Genomic DNA, 27,625 nt, shown 5'->3' on the forward strand with positions numbered 1-27,625 from the left:
ATTTACCCCAACTCCCTTCTCCTCTCCAACACCCCTTGTCCTCCATGATATTTGTTATGCTCCATAAATAAGTGAAACTATATGATAATTGACTCTCTCTGCTTGACTTATTTCACTCAGCATAATCTCTTCCAGTCCTGTCCATGTTGCTACAAAAGTTGGGTATTCGTCCTTTCTGATGGAGGCATAATACTCCATAGTGTATATGGACCACATATTCCTTATCCATTCATCTGTTGAAGGGCATCTTGGTACTTTCCATAGTTTGGCAACCGTGGCCATTGCTGCTATAAACATTGGTGTAAAGATTCTCATATCAGATAAATTAGATTATAAACTAAAGAGTGTAGTCAGAGATACAGAATGACACTACATAATCCTTAAAGGGACTATCCACCAAGATGATATAACAATTGTAAATATCTATGCCCCCGATATGGGAGCAGCCAATTACTTAAGAAAACTGTTAATCAAGATAAAGAGTCATATTGATATGAATACACTAATCGTAGGAGATCTTAACACACCTCTCTCAGAAATAGATCATCGAAGCAGAAAATCAATAAAGAAACAAGAGCATTGAATGACACATTGGACCAGATGGACCTCATAGATATATACAGAACATTCCACCCTAAAACAACAGAATACTCATTCTTCTCAAGTGCACACGGAACCTTCTCCAGAATAGACCACATACTGGGTCACAAATCAGGTCTCAACCGATACCAAAAGACTAAGATTATTCCCTGCATATTCTCAGATAACAATGCTTTGAAACTGGAGCTCAATCACAAGGAAAAGTTCAGAAGGAACTCAAACACCTGGAAGCTAAAGACCACCTTGCTTAAGAATGCTTGGATCAACCGGGAGATCAAAGAAGAACTGAAACAATTCATGGAAACCAATGAGAATGAAGACACTTCTGTCCAAAACCTATGGGATACAGTAAAGGCAGTCCTAAGGGTGAAATACATAGCCATCCAAGCCTCCCTCAAAAAAATTGAAAAATCCAGGATACACGAGCTGTCTCTACACCCTAAAGAACTGGAGAATCAACAACAAATCAAACCAACTCCACACATAAGAAGGGAAATCATCAAGATTAGAGCTGAGATCAATGAGGTAGAAACCAGAGATACAGTAGAACGTATCAATGAAACTAGAAGCTGGTTTTTTGAAAGAATCAATAAGATCAATAAACCATTGGCCACACTAACCAAAAGAAAAGAGAGAAGGCCCAAATTCATAAAATTATGAATGAAAAGGGAGAGATCACAACTAACACCAAGGAAGTAGAAACAATCATCAGAAGTTATTATCAACAGTTATATGCCAATAAGCTTAGCAACCTAGATGAAATGGATGCATTCCTGGAAAACTATAAACTACCAAAATTGAACCAGGAAGAAATCGACAACCTGAACAGACCAATACCTAATAACGAGATTGAAGACATTTGAGTTTTAAAGATTACCACACTGACTACGAGAAGATTGAGGGGAGAGTAGTATGAATAAGGATGACTAGACGGCATTGGAGAAGTCCAGCTGAAAGATGATAGATACAGAACACTCTACAAGAAGGATTACGATTAGGGTTTTTTTGGGTTTTTTGGGGGTTTTTTGTTTTGGGGTTTTTTTTTGTTTGTTTGTTTGTTTTGGCAGGAGGAATGTAGAGGGGAAATCATGTGTTAATTCTTTGATGTGTTTAGACCGATATGTTTGTTGATATATCCAAATGGAGACGGTAGTAAGGTACTTAGATAAATAGTTAAGAGTTCAAAGGAAAGACCTCATTAATCCCAAAACATTCCGCCATATCGTCTGTTATTTCTACTACCTCATTAATCATGATTTCTTCCACAGACTTAACTAAAACCTGAATCTTTGATTAACAGTCTTAACTGAAACAGACTTAACTGAAACCTAAATCCTTAAGTAAAAACCTTAATTAAAACTAAACCATTGGAGTTGGCATATCCCTGTTTCAAGTGAAGGCTCTTCCACACCTATTTCAGAGTAAGATCAGACCAGCATCATCTTTGTTCCCCATTACTATAACCAGATCTTTATTCTTCCCATAATGTGAGATACTCCTGCTCCTTTGAGGTATACATCCAACTATATACCTCATTTTGTCACTGTTATCTACTGACTTGGTTCACTCTATTCCTCTCTACTAAGAATTTTTCCTGCATTCTGGGAAAGGGTTTCTTCTTATCTGGAACCTACCCAGCATTTAGTTTCTCAGTCCCTTGACCTCCTTTTCTACAGAAACATTTTTTTCCCTTTAGCCCTTCCCTTTAATTCATAATCTCAGTGTTGTCATGACCTGAATATGCTTCATTTCTAAAGCCATCAGTTTAAACACCCTACTCAGTAAACACAAATTTCTGCCTCAGTGCAAATCCAGTTCTGCTGTAAGCACACTGCCTTTCTGCTCTAGTGGAAGCTGCTGAATCTTTCACAACTCTTGCCATTCAGATATTAGAATTGAGATCGATGTCCTCCTACCTCTACAGTACTGCTTTCAAACATTATTCCTCCAGCTTTTTTTTTTTTAAGTTCTACTTCTGCAAGACTTGTGCCTTCTGGCTAGACCATCTTCTCCCATTTCTTGTCACTGTATCCAAAAGTCTCCTCCAGTTATTCAACAAGGCAAACACACCTGGACAACAAGCCTACTGTTTATCTCAAACCTTGCTGTTATCATCCTTCTGTGTCCATGTAGATGAGCTATTCAGCACTCTGGTCTTTCATTTTCTTGACATACAATGTATTCCTTCTATACTCTACTTCAGCCAGCTTGTACAATCACACACCAAGACTGTCATTCAGAAATATTCCATTTCCCAATTCCTTCCAGCTTTTTTACCAGAACCTCCAACTTACTCATATATTTATTCTTTCTACTATTATTCTTTGAAGTTACAGGCACTTCAAATTCTTAGTAACCTCTCAACTTTCTTCCTCTCAACTCAACTCTTCTCTGATAGACTTTATATTGCCTATAACTTCTTTTTTTTTTAAGATTTTATTTATTTGTCAGAGAGAGAGAGGGAGCGAGAGTGAGCACAGGCAGACAGAGTGGCAGGCAGAGACAGAGGGAGAAGCAGGCTCCCTGCTGAGCAAGGAGCCCGATGTGGGACTTGATCCCAGGACGCTGGGATCATGACCTGAGCTGAAGGCAGCGGCTTAACCCACTGAGCCACCCAGGCGCCCCAATTGCCTATAACTTCTACTGTCTTCCAATCTCCCTTTCTTCACATACATCTGACAGAACCTTAACCTTGGATAAACTTAAGTGTCACCTCTCCTCTTGCCACCAAACTTTAAAAAGCAACAAAACTTGACTGACGGTAACACTAAAATTAGTGGTTACAAGCCTCAACTGGACCCAAATAGCAGTCCTAAGTTTTCTCTCATCAGTTTGATCTTTTTTCTCTACAAGACTACCTCAGATCTTTCATAATCTCCTGAAACCTCCAATATCCCAAACCTTTCCTGTATATTTCCAAGCAGTTGAATTCACCTACTACAAATCTACCTATTTTCATACCCACTTTTTCTTTATTTCTTCCAGTTGGAATTGAGGTGTGCTTCATCTCATCTAAATTATTTCACCCACATTGTGCTTGGGATTTCATACTCTCCAACCTTTTCACTGTTCCTATCTTTCAACCTTTCTTTCTCTATGGAATTGTTCCCATCAACAGTTACATATTCTTTTTTTTTTTAAGATTTATTTATTTATTTGAGAGAGAGAGGATGAGCGAGAGTGAGCAAAAGGTGAGGGAGAGAAAGAATCCTCAAGCACACTCCTCACTGAGTACAGAGCTCAATGCGGGGCTTGATCCCAGGACCCTAAGATCATAACCTGAGCCAAAATCAAGAGTTGGATGCTTAACCAACTGAGCCACACAGGTACCCTCAACAATTGCATTTCTTAATTTTTACCTATCTTTATTTTTTTTTATTTTTCCTCTTAACTTCCCTGCCTGAGTCAGCCCTAATTCTCTCATCCTCATGTACAAACTTCTCTAAAGAGTTGTCTATACTCACTGTTTCAATACTCCTGACATTCACTCTTTAACCAAATCCAGTCTGAATTCCACCCTGTCACTACAATGATACTGCTCAAAATAAGGCTGCTAAATAAACTCTTATTTCAGGAAATGCAATAGATACTATTATTCCTCACGCCACTCCATTTCTCAGTCACACTTTTGTCAGTTGATTCCCCACCCTTCCATCTTGAAAAATTCTCTTCCTTGGACTTCTTTGACATCATACTCTCCTGATATCCTTCCTTTGTCTTCCCCTTGAAAGTGTAGTTCCTCATAGATCTGCCCTATACTTTTTTCACTTACATGCTTCCTATATGAGGTTATCAGAATTTATCATTTTAATTATCATAGGTATTTTGATGACTTCAAAATGTTAATATTCAATCAAAATCTCTCTCCTGTATACCAGGTTCATATAAATGACTTCCTATTGGACATTTTCCTACTGACATTTCATAGTCCTTAGACTCAACATCATAAAATAGAATGTTCTTTCTGTCACCTGAAACTTGTTCTTTTTCCTGTGCTCTTACTCACAATAGAAGATAAAATGTTGTTCTACAAAAGCCAAAAGCACAGGCCTTATTTTGATTCCTCTCCTCACTTTATCTTTATCATGTTTCACAGATTTAGCACCTACCGCTTGTATTCACCAATTAAACTAAATCTCCAGTACAACATTCTTACCCAAATAATTGTCATGTTTCTCCTCAGTTATTGAAAAATCCCCAGCCTTGTCTTTACAGCCATTCTTGCCTCCCTTGTGTCCCTTTTTGTGTGCCATATATAATGTCACTTAACAAATTAGTTCTGATCATATACATTCCCATTTTATAAAATAACACTATCTCAGTCTCTAGTCTACAAATGTGACTTTCACTAGAAATTTATATCTGACTTATTCACAGACAAATCTAGATGGACAATTTCTTTTCTTACTCTTAAAGTTAGAAAATCCTAACTCTTAATTATAGGGTGTTGGTGACTACACCAAGTATTTCATGGCCCTTTCAGATTGCTTGGGATATTAAGACAAAATGAAGACCCAGAAATTATAGAGACATGTCTCAATAAAAACTATTATCAGTGCGCCATCAGATTCAAAGTTGTCAAGCACATTGCACTCAACAGCTGGAATGTTGGATATTTCAACTTGTCAGAGAATTGGTTCCAATTCTAGTCTCTGGTTTCATTTGGCTCTCAAAATATATTCTACGTGTTCTAGTAAAGCATTTAAGTGTGAGCTTTAAATATGCCTAATGATATGTTATCAGTTTCTTTCTTCATTGAGTTCAGGAAGACCTTTAGATTTGAGGAAAGAGCCAAATTCTTGTCAATCCTTTTGGAAACCATTTGCACTTAAGACATTTTCATAAGTTATCCACAGTATTATACATAATGATGTTTTGTCCATGAAATCATAGGCTTAGGCTGTTCAAAATACTGTGTCTTCTGGTAAAGAAGAAAAACTCCTATGTGCTTATTTTTTCTCAAGTGTAATCATACTCAACTATATGTGTTATTTTTTTACCATTTCCGTACACAGAATGCAGAAAACATGCATTCAAATCCATTGTTTCACCACTTTCACAACTTTCACTAAGACTACTTCAGGAGGTATAACTGTTTTCCTGTGATTATAGCAATCTGTAGAATAACATTCAGGTGCCAGTTCTTTATTTTCTAAATAAACTGTGATTTGCTGCACACAGAGCTGTTGCTCCTTCAGGTAGACTCCCAATGCAGCTTTTCTAGTCTTAGTCATGGGTTACAACACAATCACTGACCAAATGAAAATTTAAAATTTCTTCTTCCATAGTATGGATTTTCAGCAATAAATGAAATGAAATGTTATCCAGCATTTCTTCCAGATGTACACATGATAGATATGAAAGGGACTGATTCATATCTTACATAGCTGTAAAGCAAATTTTAAAGAAATTTATCTTCATGTTTGATAGATACTAACTCTTCCACTTTGTGTGTCATTGATATCATGTGATCTCCTATGTTTTCTGTCGTATTTTGCCCAACTGGCCTTCTGCTTTTTCACTAGGTATATTTCTCATAATTAACTTTGCAGATTGTTTTTAGGTCATAAGCTATACTTTCTTGTTTTACTTTTCAAAATTCTTTGCTAAAGATTTAATTTTCTGTAAACTATCACTTTTTCCCTTCAAATAACCTTACACAGTTTCCCATATAATAAGTTTATCTGTGTGTGTGTGTGTGTGTATATATATATATGACTTTATCTAATACAGAGAATACAGAGAAATATATGTATGTATGTTTACATACATATACATACATACATAATATAGAGAAATATATGTATGTATTTCTCTCTATATATAGTTCTTATATATTTCTTTATAATTATGATTCACATTTTCCTGTTCTGTCCCATATCTAATAATATTTAACTGAATGCTAGCCATTATAATATTTCATTTTTAGTTATTTAGGGATTTTTTTTCTTCTTTTACGTAGTGTTGAAATCTGCTTTGGAAAGCAGTTAAGTTACTTGTAGGTAAGCATGATCCTTTCGAGCCTTGTTCTTTTTATTTATTTATTTATTTATTTATTTGACAGATCACAAGTAGGCAGAGAGGCAGAGAGAGAGAGAGAGGAGGAGGAGGAGGAGGAGGAGGAGGAAGCAGGCTCCCCGCTGAGTAGAGAGCCTGATATGGCGCTTGATCCCAGGACTCTGGGATCATGACCTGAGCTGAAGGCAGAGGCTTTAACCCACTGAGCCACTCAGGTGCCCCTCGAGCCTTGTTCTTAAGAGAAGGGAGTTGAGGGGAATTGGAAGGGGAGGTGAACCATGAGAGACTATGGACTCTGAAAAACAATCTGAGCGTTTTGAAGGGGCGGGGGAGTGGGAGGTTGGGGGAACCAGGTGGTGGGTACGGACTGCATGGAGCATTGGGTGTGGTGCATAAACAATGGATTCTGTTACACTGAAAATAAATAAATAATTTAAAAAAAGAAGGACTTTGCCTATTGCTGGTTTTGGAGATGGAGGGCTAGGAGCATGAGACAAAGAATGTAGGTGACCTCTAAAATACTACGTCCAGAAAGGAACAGAGTCCAAGCCAATATCTTGATTTTAGCCCAGTGAGATTATATGTGTGATTTCTGATTCAGAGAACTATAAGATAATAAATTTCTGTTGTTTTTTGATACAAAAAAAAAAAAAAAGAATTGCTAGAAGAGATCTAGAAGGGACTCTCTTCTAGGCTAGATTAGCTCTACTACTAAGGCTGACCATTCCTCTACTGCACACCCAGGGTTTTCAAGGAGGTCTCTTCTCTATAAGTGGTAGGAATTAAAATGTTTGGGAGCTTTGTAAGCTCTGAAATTTGTTCAGCTTGTATCTCGCTGGAAGTCGGTTTTTCCTTGGCTCTCAAAGAATTTCACCCTAAATATGCTCAGATTAGTATTCATCCAAATACCTTTCTATCCTCTTTCTTGCATAGCTCCTTAATCTCTGGTATCTCCACAGTTCCAGCCACCCCAGTTTCCTTGAACAACTATATCTGTCTCCTCAACTGCGCAAGGCTTCTAAGTATTTCTTGCTTTCCCATTCCTGTGTAATCGACTAGAAATTGCCTCCAGGTAGAAATTCACGGGAAAGTAGGATTTAACTTGTCTGTTTCCTTTCTTTCAGGAGTCAAACTCCTGTGCTATTGTTTGAAAACAGTTATTTCATATGCTATTTATTCCTATTTCTCTAGTCATTTATACCAGAAACACGATTCCCTTACCGGTTATTCTTTCATGAGAGACACCTGTAGCTGATTTTAACAACTTTCTTCAGAGTGTTAATTGCATCGCATTGTACCTACTTTGCCATGATGAGTATGATGTGGAAAGATGCCCATGTAGTCTTTGTGTTTCCTCTGATTTACGTAATAAATTTATCCATATCTTTCTGGACACATTTTTTGTGAAATGAGGATATATCTTAATGGATTAATTAAAATGAAAATGGCATATATCGCAGACATTAAAAATAGTATTAAAATGGCATGAATATGTTAATTTATTTATTATGTTCAGTTAGCCACTTACAGTACATCATTAGTTTCTTATTCTTGTTTTGCTATAGGCAAATTGTTTTGTTCTCCCTCCATGGCTTCCTGAAAGATTTTGTCTTTGGTTTTAATTTGAATGTGAATACCTAGGTGAGATTTTCAAAAAATTGTTCTGCCAGGAATTAGAAAAAGAAGATCAAACTAAACCCAAAGTAAGCAGAAGAAGAAATAAATATAAGGTAAACATTGGCCAGTCTGAAGGTAGTATATAAAATTTCAATTTTCATGCAACTTTTTCTGTAACTTTGAAAATACATAAAAATAAAAAGAGTGGGGAACCTGGGTGGCTCAGTCACTTAAGCGTCCAACTCTTGATTTCTGCCCAGGTCATAATCTCAGGGTCCCTGAGTTCAAGGCCTGCTTCAGGCTCTGCACTCAACGCAAAGTGTGCTTAAGATTCTCTCTCTCTTCCCTCTGCCCCTTCCCTGGTTCCCATGCACCCTCTCCAGCTCTTAATTAATTAATTAATTAATTTAAAGACAAGGTTTTCCCGTGTAAGTCAAAAGTATTCTCCTTTTTTACACTGTACCAATTACTGAAATCCTTCCTCCATTTTCATTTACTTTACATTTGTGAGTATGGCTGTCTTATACAAGACTTTGTTTCTGCTATTTCCCAGGGCTTTTAACTGTCCTTTTGTTGTTGTTGTCAAAATAATAAAGTTCCACACATGCACACACACACACACACACACACCCTACATATGTGTGTGCGTGCAGACAGGTTTTTCTTGTTTGCTCTTGATTGTTAGTAAATGATTTCTTTTCATTTTATTTTTATTGTTCGTATTGCATTATGGTCTGAAAACAAGGCCTATAAAATTTAGAGTTGTTTGAATCCAAGTTTTCTCTTAGTTGAACAACATGATTCTGTTTTTTAAGTCCTTTTTTTTTGAAGTCCTACATACTTCAATTTTAAAAAGTTTTGATTTATAAAATAAAAAATAGGGATGCCTGGGTGGCTCAGTTGGTTAAGCAGCTGCCTTCAGCTCAGGTGATGATCCCAGCATCCTGGGATCGAGTCCAACATCCAGCTCCTTGCTTGGCGGGGAGCCTGCTTATCCCTCTGCCTCTGCCTGCCACTCTGTCTGCCTGTGCTCCCTCGTTCTCTCTCTCTCTCTCTCTGACAAATTAAAATAAATAAATAAATAAATAATAAAAGTCCCATAGGCATGTGGGGAAAATATGTATTCTTGTTTTTAGAAAAATGGCTCTCTTCTTATTTATTAAATCAACTTCATTTACACCTATCTAAATCTTTTATATTATTATTGATTTTGTTCTACTTATTCTTTTTTTAATCTTTCTATTATCAAATAATTTCAAATTCTCAGAAGAGTTTCATGAATAGCATGGTAAGCTTAATACCCTCTAATAAGGGTATTAATACCTTACTACCCTGGTTCAAATTTTGCCAGTTATTCTAATAATGTCCTTATACAAAAAGGTCCAGTTCAGGACTACACTTCGTACTCAGTTGTCCTGTGTTTCCAACCTCCTTCAGTCTGGAAGAGTTCCTCAGTCTCTACTTGACTTACATGACCTTGACATTTATGAAGGTCAGCTATTCTATAGAAGTTTTCCAAAGTTTTGTCTAACATTTCTTCCTACACATAAACAGGTTATGAATTTTTTTTTCTTTGCTCAAGTATTAAAGAAGTGATGTTGTTTCTGTCCTATTTATTCTGTATTAATGTCTTTCAGGGCAACTGTGTTTTTCATCAAATTCTTGATTCTTAAAGCATTTTACCTTATGGGTTTTGCTCATATATTGTTTCAAGCATAATACTATTTGCTTAAAATTTCATTGTATTTGATATTAATATTGCTTGCCCTACTTTCAGATTTGCATTTGCCTAATATATATTTAATCACTTTTTTATTTTTAATCTTTCTACGTAATTTAATTTCGGTGTTTTCCTTGTGAGCAGTACATTTAATCGCAACTTTTTTTGTAGCAGGTAAATTCTACCCATTCACATTTATTGTAATTACCAATATGTCTGGTCTTATTTCTGAAACTTTATTTTTTAATTTTCTAATTAGCTTTCTGTTATCTTTTTTCTGTCTTTTTCTGAATGCTCCATTTTTTTCCTTTTGCGTTCTTTTTCACTTGCTACCAAGTTCAAAGGGGCACTACATAATTCTTATATCCTGTATAATTCTGTATCCTAAACATTAGAAAACACCTACTTAAAAAGAATATTGATATATTAATGTACAAAAACTGAAGAATGACTATGTGTCCACAATGCACTGAGTTGAGAGCCTTTGCATATTTTTATTCTCTCCCCACTTCCTATCTTTGGTATCATAGATTTGAAATGTGGGTTCTAAGTTATTATTTTATACAGGTTAACTTATTTTCTCTGCCCAAAAACTACTCTTAACATTTTCATGATAATTCACATTTACATTAGCAAGAATTATTCAGTTTTAACTATGTTTTATTGTCACTATTGCTCCTTGTCTATTTAATCTTCTCCCAACTTGAGTCTTTTTTCTGATTCATTTTTCACTAAGCTGGATTGGTTCCTTAAAATTGTGTTATGTTTTCTAAGCTCTTGCATATCAAAAATGTCTTTTTTCCTTTCTCACATATGAAAGATATATATGAGGATCACACTGTAAAATCAGAGTCCTTTATTCTTACGAATATGTAAATAAAATGCTACTCACATAGCTTCCACTGTTGCAGATTGGATTATCTTATAACGATCTGAGTCACTTTCTTCTTTAATTTACCTATTACTTTTCTCTAGAAGCTTGTAAGATTTTTTTATCCAGGAACTTAATAAATGTCACCAGGAGCCCCAGGGCTACTGTTGTTGTTAATTCTGTCTAGAGGTCAAACGTATGCCCCTCCCCCTAAGGAATGCAGATGCACCAAGATGGTCTAGCCCTCAGCTATAAGCAGGCTCTAGTCAAGACAGACAATCAGCATTAGAGAGGCTCGTCTAGGGCTCTGTAGGCAACTAGTGTGAACCATGAGTCTGAGTTGCAGCAACTGCACTGCTGGAGGGGTTGAGTGGGGACAACGCGGAACCCTGATCTCTAACCCTAAGCCTTATGAGACTGCTGGGAAATGAAACAAACCGGAAATACATAAACAGGGACATAAGATATGGATCCGTTTATTGAAACTGGTGTGCAAAAATAACAGTGTAATGACCAGAGTCAGCAGGCAGTGTCACGGAGTCCCAGTGACAGTAAACGAGAAAAAATGTCCTTTCAGGAATGTAGAGGTACCAGTCATAAACAGACAGGAATCTGGAAGGGTCAGCCTCAGAAGTCAGGGTCATATGATTTCATCCCTGCCATTCCTGCAGTTCAGACCTAATCGCTACGTGTAATCTAGAAGGTATTTTCTATGTTTTTCTTCCTCTCTCCAGAATATATATGATTACAATTTAGCTAAGTCAAGCTGTCCACATACACTTTAGTTTAAGCCTCATTTTTCCACCAACAGTCGCCAAACAAGTGATTTTCAAACAACTTATCAGAGGGAAGCTTAGCCTCCACCCCAGGAAACTCATGAGTGAACAAAATAGGACTGTTCTCAGAGAGTGGGGCTATGAGACAATAAAATTGTCATCCTCAAGTGACTCTAATTCCTGGTCCTTGGCCTGCACATTAGATATCTTCACTGCCTTGGAGAAGAAGTGACATAGTCATTTCCACTCATATTTAATTGGCCAGATTCCCACCTAGCTGCAAGGGAGAGTGGGAATGCAGTTGCTCCTATAAAAGACAGCAGTAATGCATATACAAAGGCAGTTGTCTCCCCAGGCAAGTGCAGAAAAGAATCTGACACTGAGGCTGAAGGTCAGACACGGGACTGGTAGTGAATTCATTAAAGTTGTGACTATCAGTGGGATTTCTCTTGGCAATACCAAAATATCAGGTTGTGCTTTCCATTCATACACACACACACACACACACACACACACACCTCTGAAACCCCTATCTGACACAAGAGCAGTATATTAGACCAACAGTGGGTCGCCAATGTTAGTCTTTAAACTTGCCCATTGGACTGTCATTGACCAAGGCTAACGTCTACAGCTCTCTTAACTTGGTGATGTTAGATATTCAGAATAATAATAGTGGGGCCTTGGAAATAACCAAAATGAGTTAAGTGTAGATATTGTTAAGCATCCTTTAGAATCATTGTCTGAAGTTTGTAGCTCATAGTTTTCCTTTAATTAAACTCTGCTTGCTCTATTCGGGTGTTTAAATTACACAGAATATGATGTTCTGTCAGAAGCTCTTAAGGTTAATGTAGAATTTCCCTCACTAATTTCCTTCTTTCATTCAACATTTCTGTTCCGCTAACACAATGAGATGCAGTAAAATTAGGTTCCTTTCTTGGTGCTTTCTTAGCAACGTGAAGGGCACAGTGTATGCACTGCATGAACAGAAACTGAATTGTACAGAAAGTTACTGTGAAGACATCCAGAGCCCTCATTTGTTGTAACACCTTCATGTTTTAGACATTGAAAGAGTTTTCTTGAAAATGTTCAAGGGCTTCCACAAACCTGAAACTCCTCATCCAAAACCTGCTCTCATCTCTGAGCAGGAGGGTAAACAGCAGCCATTCAGTCTGCCTTTGAGGGTCCTTGGTACACTCCACAGTCCCAAAACCAATGACGAAGGCAACCGGACACTGGCTCAGTGGGAAAAGGCGAAATCTAGACCACACAAAATGAGGAATTAAGGGAGGAAAAAGATCTTGTACCAACAGCCACCGAAGAAGCCACAGCCTTCATGCTGAAGTGAGGTATTTTGTCTGTGTGTTAAATTTGAGGGCCCAGGGACACCTGGGTGGCTCAGTTGGTTGGACGACTGCCTTCAGCTCAGGTCATGATCCCAGAGTCCCGGAATAGAGTCCCGCATCGGGCTCCCAGCTCCATGGGGAGTCTGCTTCTCCCTCTGACCTTCTCCTCGCTCATGCTCTCTCTCACCTCCTCTCTCTCAAATAAATAAATAAAATCTTTAAAAAAAAATTTGAGGGCCCAAATGACTGAGCTTGAACTTCACAGCAATAGTGATGAGAATTTTTGCTAAGCTCCTTTCTACTACTCAGCATAACAAATATTTTATAATCTGATCTCTTTTCCATTTTCCCGCTTTCTATTTCTTATCCTCTCTTCCTCTGTAGCATTTTCCTTTCTGTGATTTTCTGGATTTCCTCCTTTGTGAGTCAGCCTCATCGGTGACCAGAGGCACCAGACATGATTTAGCCTAGTTGGGGGTAATCAAACAAAAGCAGTCACTGAAATTCGTCCCTTCCCTGAAATTCTGCATTACCCTTGGCACACATAATTTGTCTGACTATATGCTTAATGGAAAAACACTGAGGAAGGGTTCACTGGGTCTTCTAGAAATGCTCCAATACTCCATGCCCTGAGACTGGGCCCTCTGGTGCGTCCACTGGCAAATGAGACTGAAGTGACCCTGATTTCTGAGCTACCACCCTTGCTGGAACAGAGATCTCAATAGACATCCCCATATATGAGCCTGGGATTCTTGGTCCAGATTACAGAGTTCTGCTTATGATGCTAGCTCCCTGAGGGTTGCCTTGGACAGTCTCTTCCCTCTGGACCTCGGGTTTCTCATGTGAATAAAGGCAGTTGATGAAGAAGGAAGATAAGTTTCAATTACCTTGATGATCAGCATGGATTGGAAATGGTTGCTTGGGTCACTATGTTCAGAAAGATTCTAAGTGTCCTGGTTCAATAGTGTCACTGCACTCTGTTGTCACTGCGTTATTTCACAATGACTAAGAGCAGTGAGGGAGAGTATTGGATTTGGAATCAAAATTTCCTGGACCCACTCACCAACTGTGTAACCATTAGCATTATACTTAAACTGTCTAAGCCTCTGTTCCCCCACCTATAAAATGAAAATAATATTACCTGCCTTACAGAGTACTGTGGAATGCATGAGACAATTCATGTAAAGTTTATAGCACAGTACCTTATAGCATAAGCCCATAGTGCATATAGCAAATTATCTGCATGGCCCTGAGCTCACTTACAAGCCCATATAAATATATAACAAAATATCTACCATGGGCAGAGGATTGGGGAGTGGTGCTCTACCAGTTAACATTCTGAGACCAAATACTTTCTAAGGTGCCTTCCAGCTCTCAAGTTCTGTTTCTGTGGATTCCAAAACATCACAGATTGAGGTTTAGCTACCTTAGTGGCATGGGAGATGGAATTTATGGTAGGTGTAAGAGGGATGTTGACAGCTTTTCTTGATTGGCTACTTCAGTAAAGAAACAGTTAAAACCAGGAAGTAAAAAAAAAACCAGATTATTATGTTGAACTTGTAGATTAACTTGACACCAAACTGTTGTGTATCAATTGACTTATTATTATTAACTGGTTATATCTTTTTATCTGCCTAATAAATCGAGAATTTTTTGCTGTTTGGGTGCAGATATCACTTCCAATTCAAACAACTCAAATTCACTCTTCTATAGATTCTGGGAAAATCAGGCATTCAAAAATTTTTTGAATGCCTATGTGTCAGGCATCGTCATAGCCACTAAAGATACAAAATCATATAAGCCATGACTCTCGGAGCTAAAGACCATAGAATCTGAAAGACAAATTCTACTGGAATGCTTGAAATTTTCCTGCCCTGATTCCATATATTTAATAATTAGCCCTTTATTCTTTATGGTCAGTATTACAGCATTCACAAACATCTAGATCCCCTCTCCTTTGCAGCTGGGTGGGAGCATGTGATTAAGTCTAGCCAATGAAATATGAGTAGAAATGATTATGTGTCACTTCCCTCTGAAACAGTTAAGATTAAATGAAAGTCTCCATGTTTTCTCTTTCTTGACATTGGTGCTCTAGAAGCCCCCAGCTGAAATGGTAGCATCACAAGGTAGAGCATCCATGAATCTGTGAACCTACCATACCTCCATCTCACTGTCGATTTGTGTGGGAGAGGTGGAGTGAGAAAAAATATAAGGCCTTCTTGTGTTACATCACTGAGATTTTTAACATTCCTACTACAGCATAGTGCATATTACACTATTTCATTTTTTGAAAATATTTTATTTTTTAAAAGATTTTATTTATTTATTTATTTTTCAGAGAGAGAGAGAGAGAGATCACAAATAGGCAGAGAGGCAGGCAGAGAGGGAGAAGCAAGCTCCCCACTGAACAGGGAGCCTGATGTGGGACTCAATTCCAGGACCCTGGGATCATGACCTGAGCCAAAGGCAGATGCTTAATCGACTGAGTCACACAGGCTTCCCAAATATTTTATTTTTTAAGCAATCTCTACACCGAACATAGAGGTCAAACTCACAACCCCAAGATCAAGAGTCATATGCTTTACCAACTGTATCAGCCATGCACCCCACTTTTTTTATTTTAAATAAAGGCTTCTAACCACAGACAGAGCATACATTCACCTACGCATATTAACTACCTTCTCTTCTTTTAACCATTATTTGAGGTTGGATTTAAAACATCACTTGTGCAATATGGGGCAAAGGCTATAACAGCAAGAAAATTTCAGTCATATCACCAACTATGTCTCCATCCTCTGTATATTTTTTTTACACAGCAGTGTTTTATAGCTTATTTGTTAATGCCAGTAAATTGGGTGAATTATTTTTAGTATATTTAATACTAAAGTGGGCACATTATGTGTTGTGATAAATAAATCCAATTCTTCCAATCCTTTCCAAAGAAAATGTTATTTTACTGAGTTTTAGACTTAAGAAATAACCTGTGTTGATAATATAGGGCTTCATTATGAGAAGTTGATTCAAGAGTATAACACAATGTCACAAATCCTAGAGAACAATCAAATCGAAGGTCATTTTCTCTATAATATACATGTGTATATTATAAACCACTGCAATTGATTTCCCTTATTAAAATACACAACTACTCTTTCATAATTAGAACATTTCTGAGTGCAGATAGTCCCCAAATTACAGTGGTTCAATTTTGGCTAGCAATATGCAGTCTGATCCTGTCTTGTGAAGTTGAGCAGTGGCAGCAAACTGCAGCTTTCAATCAGCCACACAGTCACAAGGGTCAACAACTGAAACACTTCAAACCCTCTGCACCCACACAGCCCTTCTGCTTTTCATTTTCAGTACAATATTCAATCAATTACATGAGCTAGAAAACACTGTGTTATCAAATAGGCTTTGTGTTAGATAATTTTGCCCCACCATGGGCTCACGTATGTGTTCTGACCACATTTAAGGTAGGCTAGACTAAGCTATGATGTTTGGTAGGTTAGGTGTATTAAATGCATTATTGACCTCATATTTTTAACTTAGAGTACACTTATTGAGACACTGTAAGCCGAGAAAGATCTGTATTCAAGATCTTTGACTAGTCTTTTTTTTTTTATTATTTCTTTTCAGTGTTCGAGAATTCATTGTTTATGCACCACACCCAGTGCTCCATGCAATATGTGCCCTCCTTAATACCCACCAGCAGGCTCACCCAACACCCCGCCCCCCCCGAAAACCCACCGTTTGTTTCTCAGAGTCCACAGTCTCTCATGGTTTATCTCCCCCTCCAATTTTCCCCAACTCCCTTCTCCTCTCCATCTCCCAATATCTTCCATGTTATTCCTCATTCTCCACAAGTAAGTGAAACCATATAATTGACTCTCTCTGCTTGACTTATTTCACTCAGCATAATCCCTTCCAGTCCAACAAAAGTTGGGTATGCATCCTTTCTTTTTTTTTTTTTAAAGATTTTATTTATTTATTTGACAGAGAGAGATCACAAGTAGGAAGAGAGGCAGGCAGAGAGAGAGAGAGGAGGAAACAGGCTTCCCTGCTGAGCCAAGAGCCCGATGCGGGACTCGATCCCAGGACCCTGAGATCATGACCTGAGCCGAAGGCAGTGGCTTAACCCACTGAGCCACCCAGGCGCCCGGGTATGCATCCTTTCTGATGGCTGAATAATATTCCATTGTATATATATATTGTATATATGGACCATATCTTCTTTGTCCATTCGTCCGTTGAAGGGCATCTTGGTTCTTTCCACAGTTTGGTGACTGTGGCCATTGCTGCTATGAAAATTGGAGTATAGATGGCCCTTTCCACAGTTTGGTGACTGTGGCCATTGCTGCTATGAAAATTGGAGTATAGATGGCCCTTCTTTTCTCTACATCAGTGTCTTTGGGGTAAATACCCAGTAGTGCAACTGCAGGGTCATAGGAAAGCTCTATTTTTAATTTTTCAAGGAATCTCCACATTGTTTTCCAAAGTGGCTGCACCAACTTGCATTCTCACCAACAGTGTAAGAGGGTTCCCCTTTCTCCACATCCTCTCCAACACTGTCCTGTCTTGTTGATTTTGGCCATTCTAACTGGTATATGGTGGTATCTCAGTGGTTTTGATTAGAATCTCCCTGATGGCTAATGACGATGAACATTCTTTTACTACTCGAGACATAAATGTATGGTACATAAATAATTGATAATGCTAATTACCAATTTGTTAATGTTAATGTAAATAATTGGTCAATGTTAGATTAAGTTAGAGATATCCAGCATTTCTATATAGTAATAAGTGATATAATAAATTTTAAAATACATTTACATGTTCATGTTGATTTCTCATGTATTTATAATTGAAAAATGACTGAAAGAGGAATTTCTTTTCCTTTTATTATTATCTGTTTTAAGTTATCAGGTGGGAGATATAGCTACATGAACTCAAACCCCAGGTGGAAATGGAAACATTCAATAAAATACTGGCAAAGTTTGCTCCTCCATACCACCAAATGACTGGCGACATCTGTGTAATTTGTAACATTCTAAACCTTCACATTTGACTCTGGAAACTTAAAAACTAGTTATGAATACATGAAAGGAAACCAGAAAACAATCCACAGCCAGGCTCATACCTTTATTAAAGCCTTATTGCTTACAGCTCTCTCTACATGAGGAATGTATGAGCTCCTTGAATTTTTCCCAGTGTCTGTATCTACCCTCAGCTCATCCCCATCTCACCAAAGCATTCTTTGCCCTGGATCCAGTAATCTCCAACCCTTCAATGGTCCTCCATTAAAAATAGGTGTAATGTCCAAGCTCCTAATCATGGTATTCAAGTTCCTCCGGCTACCTCTCCAGACTCCGCTCTTCTCCTGCTCCCAACAAAATACTCCACGTGAGGCTTATCAACGTGTGATCCACAGATTTATGTCACCACCTCAGGGAAGCCTTCTCCAAATCCCCAAATAGGATTGGAGGCCCCTATGTGGTGTTCATTCCCTTTCCAGCACTTAGTGCAGAATAATTATCTTTCTCCTTTTCTGTTTTCTCCATAAAGGCTGAGAGCTGTTTGAGAGCAGGAACACTTGTCTCTTCTCTGCTTCTCCTCCAGTTTCTAGCAGTGATTCTGGGTGTGATGGAATAAGAAGGTAAGATGGAATTATGACTTCCTTACCATTTGGTAGCTACAGAGATAAAACACACAGCCAATAGTGTGCTGAAACCAGGTCACACCAGTTTGTGAGAGCCAACTGTGTACAATTCTTCCCAACTCTTCAGATAGTGACATCAGTTTGGTGGTTTGAAATTAGCTACGGTAGCTAAAAATGCCACAAAAAATTGCTAAATGGTACAAATCATATTTATTTTTTCTTCTTGACATGTGGTTATTTCCATTCACCATCACATCACTGCAAAACGTTTATGTCTACTTTGGTAAAGTAGCAAATGGTTCAAATATGCCACAAATTCAAGCAAGTTAGATAATCACACATCAGGATGTGAAAAACAAAAATAACTCTTTTGTCATTTAAAATTTGATACTTCCCCAGACAGAGCTTCACGATTGGTTTCAGGATTTGTAGCTTTCTTCAGTAATGATTGCCTAAAAATCCAAGTAATTGATATTCTGTGCATAGTTACTATGTCAATTCTGTTAATTTAGTCATCTTAATAACTGTATCAGATTAGTTGTGCAGAAATTCCATTAATATTAGTGTGGGTTTTTTGGTGAGCAGTAACATTTATGACAAACGGGAAAATACATTTATTTAGTTCTAACAGAAAGCAATGAGTCTATACCCAACCAGCAATTTCTGAAACATCCTCCAAATAGAAGTTTCAGGGTAATAGGCCTTCTACCAGATAGAAGGTTATTGCCCAATTTTTTATTTAAATTTCAGCTAGTTAATATACAGTACAATATTAGTTTCAGGTGTAGAACCAGATAAAAGTTTGCACAGATCTTAAAGTACCCATTTGTCCCGTTGTGCTGCTATGAAAATACCAGATGGGTACTTCTCTGATCAGGAATTTTAATGGGAATGGTTCTCTCCCTACAACTTATAAATAGATCCAGAAAAGAATTCAGGTAAAAAGCATGATCTCAGACTACGGAATATATTAGAAATGTCCTAGAGAACCTTAACAGCTAACTGTTCCCCAAAATCACTGGTTCTGGCTAGCCTAGGTGCATCAGAATCATCTGGGCAGCTGGTTACAAATACATAACCCTGTACCCCAAAACAAGAGGGTCTGTGGTGAGCTCGGGGAATCTGCATTTTTTTAGAAGCTCCCCAGATAATTCCAGTCTATTGATTATACTTTTTAACACTAATTCCCTTCCTGAAAGTATTTTGTTTTAGTTTACAAGTTTGTCTTCCTTTGACTTTAAAACATATGCTCTCAGATTTGAGTAATGACCATGAAGAGAAGCCATAATTCATCAGTAATATCAACAAATGGCCAAAAAAGTTTTTTTAATATAAAATGCAAGGTACTGTACTTACACATGAAAAATGACTAGGGCAATTCAAGAAATCATCTCAGAAATTTAGCTTCCCTTCCCCTTGGAGTATTTTCTGTGATGACCCATCCACATAATAGAAGGATGGGTGCTCTAATCATTTATTTTATTGATAATTTTTCCAATTCTTCTTTTTGAATATGTACAGCTATTCTTAAATTGAAATAACAAAATCAGAGGTATGGACTTCCTATAACTCTTCTGTGCAAATCTCCGCTTATTGCCACATGATAGAACCACTCCTTAATGATTTCAAAGCCGACTGCAAATTTGGAATTTGTTGGCAGAATGGCAACTTAATGTGTCAAAAAATATACTATTGCTTTCTTTTGTTTTCATTTTTTAAGAGAGATAGTAGGGGGTGTGTATGGGTGCAGGGGGCAGAAGGGCAGAAGGAGAGGGAGAGAGAATCCTAAGGAGGCTCCACACCCAGCATTGAGCCCAACATGGGGCTCAATCTCACAACCTTGAGATCATGACCTGAGCCAAAATCAAGAGCCAAACGCTTAACTGACTGAGCCACCTGGGCACTCCTACCATAGCTTTTCTGAGCAGTTTTTACTCAACTCAATTGACTTTGCCTTTGCATTCATCTCAAGAATTACATGTAGATTTTAAATGTATTAGCTGGACTACACAGGAGCTATGAGTTAATGCTTTGCTTTACTTTAGAATGTATCATTCTCTTAGAACACAAGCACTTAGAAACAGAGGGTTTCTTTAGCACCCATAGTACATAACCATTCTCACTTTTGTATCTGGTTACATATTTTCTTTGAAAATGAGGTTTCTCTGTTCTATAGCCATAGATTTTTTTACCCTACCCTGTTGTTGAATGCCTTCAAATATCATTATAAGTACTTTTACTGTGGGCTGGGGTTTTTTTAGGTTTGTTTTTTGTTTTGGTGGGTTTGTTTGAGTTTGTTGTTTGTTGTTTGTTGTGTTTGTTTGCTTTTGGATCTGCATCACTGACTTTGTCACCTTGGTTCTATGGTTCTAATGTCTTACCCAGAGCCACCCATTTAATTACTTTTTCAAAACATTCATAAGACAACATGACTATAACTATACAGCTTTATAAAGTATAAAAATACATTATAGTATTTTCTCTGGCCTTTCTAAGTGTTACCATTAATTCAAATTAAAGTGCTATGTCAACGTGCTTCCTACTATGCACAGAAATGCAGACATCTTATATTGGCAGTAGATATAATTTGATATGATAATAATAAGGATAAGAGTAGATTATGTTATCTTTATTTTCACAAAAACTCAAGTCCACGTTTAAAATAATCAGAATATTATAAATATTTTGGAACTTAAAATAAGACCTATGAACTAGACATTAGTCCTATAAATAAATATACTGTGGTAGGGTGGAAAGAGCCTTGTGACAAAAGTCAAGAGCCTTGAGTTCTAATTTAGGCTAAGCTTCTGTTGAGCTGTATGATTTTGGAAAAATTGTTTAATTTCTTTGGGCATCAGTTTTCTTATTCATGATATAAGGATATTAAATTGGATGATCTCTTCAGTCTTATGGAACACTAGTGATTTGGATGGTGGAAAGTAAAATCACTTAACATTAGTAAACTATAATGGTTGGAAGCCATTTCCGCATGATAGTTTGAGGCCACAGAGGGCTGGAAACATGAGAGCAAATGTTTTGAAAGATTTTATTCAAGAACAAGCTCGAAATAGTTGTTGATCATGACACTGTACAGTTATCTATATCCCAGAATTACAGCTAGCAAGGTCCTTAGGATAAGAGCAAACATATCTAGAAAGAAACCCATAAAGCAGAGATAGTGGAAAAAATGCTTTTAAGTTGATTAGACACAAAAATAGTACTGCGACCCAATTTGGATTCAGTTTACAAAAATAATTGTAATGTCATTCAATCTAAAGTGGTTGTTCCTCCCGGGCAAAGGCAAAAGTTGAAAAAAATTGACGAAATTTAAAAATAGGTCAAGAACTACCAAATGTATGGTTCCCATCCCAGACTGTGAAAGTGTGAAAAATGAATCGGAATACAGATACAGAAAATGCATATATAATTTGAAGAAGAGACTCAGCTGAGAAACATGAGGTGCAGATTTAGAATCTAGCTCATCTTTGAGATTTAAATACTCATGATGGATTTCCACTAGCTGGAAATAATAGAATGGAGAAGTATTTAATAAAAAGAGCCCTTTCAGAAAAATAAATACTTAAGCAGTGCTACAGAATGACTTCATCTCAGTGCAAACACATATAAATTTCATCAGTTCATAGATGAAATATGAACTGCATAGATGGATCATCTTTCTGTTGGGTGGGAGGGGTCAAGGAGGGAGTGACATAATTCAGTCAAAAAGTAAATGGCCAGGCTTAAGACCTACATAGATCCTTTCAATTACAATATATACCCTTATTTCAGGAAATGTTAAATTGTGAATCTTAAAAATACAGTGATTGGTCCACTTTTCCTCTCTCCTTCTTTCCCAGCTCCTTTATTCTATTCAATACCTTCATCCTTTTCTAACTATTTTTGGTGAGATAGGAGTCACCACTGACCCCTTAGGAATGATCAATCCCCAACCTATCTTAGTCTAAATAACATTTATCTTTGAACCACATCCCTTAAATTATTTCCATAGCCCCTTTTAGCTTCTCTCTTTCATAATGTATAGTGGATTATGACTGAAAACCTAATTCTGCCACTAAATAGTTAGATGACCCTGAGAAATAATTTTCCTTTGGTCCACAAGTCCCTCATCTATAAAATGAACATCCACAAAGTCCAATTTCAGTCCACAGTTTGCTGGATTATATTTGTATCTTCTCATGCAGATATCACTTGTATGCTTTGTTAACTGTCTTTATACTTCTCCGGTCCTTTTTGGGATTCAGTATGCATTTATTCATGGCCAGCATCCCAAAAGAAGCATAGTAGTCTAAATAAGAAATTAACACAATCCAGGTATTCAAATCATACATTATTTAAACATTTGCTCATTGAACGAATGTTACTAAGACCCTACTAAGAGCCATTAGGTTAGAGAGCTCCAAGTACAATGAAGAAACAAATAAGAAAACAAAATTACAGTATGACAAGGGCTATGATGAGGATACAGGCCTTAAAGAACAAAAAAAGAGCAAAAGTTGGGAGGTTTTCTAATTAGATAAAATTCAGGAGAGTTTTTTTTTTTAAATATACCACTAGCTTATAAATTTCTTTTTCAAAAATTTATAGCCAAAATGGTGAAGAGGTAGCTTTTACTTTACAGACATTTAAATGGAAATACATATAGAGTAAGGCTAATGTGAATATTCAGCAGGCTCACTGGAGTCAATAAATCATGTTTCTTTGAAAGTATCAACCATAAACAAACTAGAATGTACTAACCAGAATCTATGACAAGAAGAGAGAAAAGAGAGTATGACTGCACTATCACGGAACCACCCTGAATATGCACTTTGAAAGGTCCGCTAAGGATGCATTCATTAAAACCACAAAGAGAACCATACATTATGTTTGCTGGATTTGAGTACCTTGCCTTTTTGTATGATTAATTGTTCCTCTCAACTTCAAATCTGAAAATATGGAAGGAAAATATAGGGTGCCTATAAAAAAGAAGGACTGTGGGGAATTTCTATAGGTCTTCCCCAACCTCATTTTTAATAACAAATAAGCATTCTGGCATGGAAACTTCTGGAAAGGCAGAGGGAACTTGGTCTGGGTCGCCTGGATAAGTTGTCTACAGTGATTACATTGCTTGAGCAAATGTTCACCTCCCGATTTTACTTTCCATTCAATTTCATAGTCCAAAGATACAACCCCTACTGGGTTCTCATGGGAAAGTTAAATGCAGTATTAAAAAAAATTATCCAGGTGATTCCAGACCATAGCTCCTACCTGGGACATCTTTGAAGAAAAGATAGTTTCCTTTATTTTTGTTAAAGTATAGCTTTTATATGTGGCAGATGCCTCTGATTCTCCATGTCACACGTTCAGAACACATCTGATTTCACCTGCATTGGCAGTGGAAACTTTCATGTGAACCCAGAGTCATCTCGTGCTAGCAACATCCTACCTCAAGAGCTTGCCGTGTTGTCTTTCTGCTTTCTTCCCAAGGCCTTCCCCAGTGGTAAGGAGATAAGCATATTCTTTCCACATATAAGAGATGAGAGATTATTATTCCCAAGTACAATACTTAACCTGTGAGAGACAAAAACCAATAAATATGTTATCTTGCCTCTGTTAGGTGGACAATTCTGAAAGGAATTCTGTGCACTTTCCAGGAGACCCCAACACAATTGAGCCCCTCTTGCCAACAGTGATAGTTAGGGTTAGGGTTTAGGAAGCATATTGGGTTTTCCTCCTAACCTGACTTCCTCTCTCTGCCCCCTTACTCCTGGTCCTAGAACTAACTGCCAAATAAACTACCTATACTTGGATCTCTGTCTTCAGCTGTACATTCAGGAGAACCTAAAATAAGATAGTGTGGTAGAGAAATTGGTCTGTGTTCATCATAATTTCCCCTTCCTGAGTGCAAATGAAAACAGCACTCACTAGCCTCCTTGAAGTAATGCTAGGGTCCCTATGACACAATTCTGAACTGTAGCATGTCAACAGAAGTGACTTAACCTGTTAAAAACATCCTGCACAGTACTCCAATCCACTGTGCCCCTGTCTTGGAAACCTTAGGGACTACTTGTTCCAAATGGCATAGTCACAATATGAAGGACAGCCATCTGACCTGCGTAGTCCTTTGCCTGAATGAGAGACTTTTATTATCACAAATTGCTGATATTCCATGTTAATTTGTTACTGAACAAAATGATCTGCATGTTTAAACTTTAGAACCAGGCACAGCAGACTCTCAAACCATGTTAGTTTAGTTGAAAGTATGAAGAGAAAATAAATAAATGAAACCTACCCTGTATCTATCTATCCAGCTATCTATACATACATAGTTACATTTTTTTGTATATATATATATATATATATATATATATACTAGGTGTATATATATATATATATACACACACATCCATAATAGTTTCTATGTGTATATATATAAGCATATATGTATCTATATATAGTATCTATGTAAGTATACATATAATGTAATAATATGTGTGTATATGTAATATTATCATTCTGTTGCTAGCAACCTGTAAGCAGGGAGAAGGTCTCAAAAATTTTATCCTTAACATAGAATGATCTCAGTAGTTTCTTGAAGACTGATGCGTAATTTCAGCACTCAAAACACCTCTCTGAAGAGAACCATATTATTCCTCTTAAAAATAAAAAGCTGTTGGTTCAAATAAATATATATTTTAAGAAACCAAAAAAAAGACTAGTCAGTTCTATTAAACAACCTAAGGGGTTTCTGTTTGTTTTGTTTTGTTTTAACAAACGATCCTAATTTGATCTAATCAACCAATTATTTTGGTACTGTCTGGAGAGAGTAAAATAGAATTCTGCTAGATTTCTAGTTTTTTTAAATTTTTTTCAATACTTCTGAAGTTTTGACTTGCATGTAATCAATGCATTATGAAGAAGTTTCTTTTTTTTAAAGATTTATTTATTAGGACACCTGGGTGGCTCAGTTGATTAAAGATTTATTTATTTATTTATTTGAGAGAGAATGAGAGAGAGAGAGAGAGAGTGAACAAGCAGGGGGAGGGGAAGAGGGGGGGAGGGGGAGAAGCAGACACCGCACTGACTCAGGGGTTTGATCTCAGGACCCCGAGATCACGACCTGACCCAAAATCAAGAGTCAGACGCTTAACCAACTAAGTCATACAGGCACCCCCGAAGAATTTTTCAGTAAGTCACTCAAATCTTAATTATCGAATCTTAAGATAACTTAAAGAATTGTGGACTTAACTCCCGTTTTGTGCTATCTGTGCATAAAAGGTTTGGCACAACTATTCAAAATGTTAATGAAAAATGTTGAAGGATAGTAAACTGCTTAGAGAAACAAATGCTTCCAAGGACATTAGCAAAATCAACTTGAATACAAACAATGAGTCAGTTACAAATCATCCTTATCTATTAATTAAAATAAAGCTCATTAAACATTCTATTAGACTATACTTTACTGATATTATTGAAATTAGTTTAGAGCAATAAAATTTATATAGATAAAGTGAATTCTAAATACTGAAGGCATTTCATCAATTCAGACTGGCCATCTCTCTAATGAGTCTGACGTCTGACTTAACAGTGCTTTACAATGTCTGAAGAAAGGTAATTTTGAGGAAATAATGTGTTCTTTATTGATTTTGTGCACTGTGAGTTTTTATCTTCAGAATACTTGGGCCTTATCTATATAGATATGTGCATACATTTAGTTTTATTGAAATACTCAGAAGTTTCTACTTAACCTACTTCTAATTTAGTCTACACGTCTATACCAAAAGGACAAATCTTTGACTATTTGTCCTTTTGTTCAGAATCATTTTTATTAGTGAGTAGTAATTGATTTCCATGAAAGCTTCCCTTTTCTTGATCACTTGCAAATATCTCTGTCTCTCCTAGTTAGACACAAGAGACAAGGACAGTTAGGGTATTTGGTTATTCTAAAATAAGGTAGACACTGTTACACATTAGAGAACTCTCTATAGTTAGCCTTTCTAATACTCTAAGAGGTTCAGTCCTGTTCGTATTTGCACAGGGATTCACATGAAAAGCATTATTGGAGACCAACATGGACTTGTTTTGAACATTGGTATCAGTATCAAGTCATATCAGTACCGTGTGTGGCTGGTAGAAGACCTATTGCCAACATCTGCTCTCCAATTTGATCTTGGAGGTTTTCTGGCACATTGAACATGACATTTATTTAAGTGTTAGATTTATATTTTGCTTTCCTGACCAAAAGCTCAAAGAACCAAGTGTAGTTGCATGATTTGACGCTAGACATCTGGTCTCAGTATAATCATGATGACATGTTCCAGAAGCTATCAAATTGGAATTCCTGCCTTTGTGGCTAAGGGTGCTAACACTGAAAAGTCTAAGAATTTTAAAGGGGTTCAGCTTCATAAATTAATCAACATAATACAACTTGACAAAAGATAAACATTAAAAGGCTAGAACTCTGTGTTTTTTTGCTGCTTGGCTTAGCTTCTTTGTCATTAGGCATTTTGCTCAGGTAAGCATATCTGAAAAGGGCTTACTCTCCAAAGAAAAACAATCTTGTGTGGACTCCAGCAAAAACAAGCCAGAAGTAAAATGAATTATATGCTAGGGCATATAAATTTACAGTAAGTCATGTAAATTAGAAGGTGATGCACCTGTGAGCCAGTGAGGAACCTATAATAAAATCTTCTCAGGGACAGCAAGATAGTGAAGATTGGGAAGAGATGGATTACATAATGAAATTTTGGTTGCCCCCAAATAAATGTGCTGTAGAATTTTCAGCTACTATACAGTTATGAAGTCGTAGACTGCATACCATGTGGTCTCGATTGTCATAATTTAGGTCCAGAAAGTGTTCTACAAAATAATAAGCCAAAATCTACCAATATAACTGTAGCTTAAAAAAACACTTTTGTAAGAGATGCTTTGAAAAGTTGGCAAAAATGCATGCCGGTTTAAGAAGGACAAAGCTATAGAGTGAAATGTACATTTGTGGAAGGATTCCAGAACATCAACTGATTTGGG

At 37.0% G+C, this 27,625-nt stretch overlaps 1 long non-coding RNA gene across 1 annotated transcript in view; it reads right to left on the minus strand.

Annotated features, from left to right (window-relative positions):
* The window catches only part of LOC132007321 (uncharacterized), a 79,389-nt gene extending 55,271 nt beyond the window's left edge, over nucleotides 1-24,118 (minus strand). The window contains exon 1 of the long non-coding RNA XR_009401306.1: nucleotides 24,045-24,118. This is a non-coding gene — a long non-coding RNA (uncharacterized LOC132007321). The remainder of the gene's footprint in view (nucleotides 1-24,044) is intronic.
* Nucleotides 24,119-27,625: the final 3,507 nt, after the last annotated feature.

This window comes from Mustela nigripes, chromosome X (genome assembly GCF_022355385.1).
Source record: "Mustela nigripes isolate SB6536 chromosome X, MUSNIG.SB6536, whole genome shotgun sequence".
In the NCBI taxonomy this organism is placed as follows: Eukaryota; Metazoa; Chordata; class Mammalia; order Carnivora; family Mustelidae; genus Mustela; species Mustela nigripes.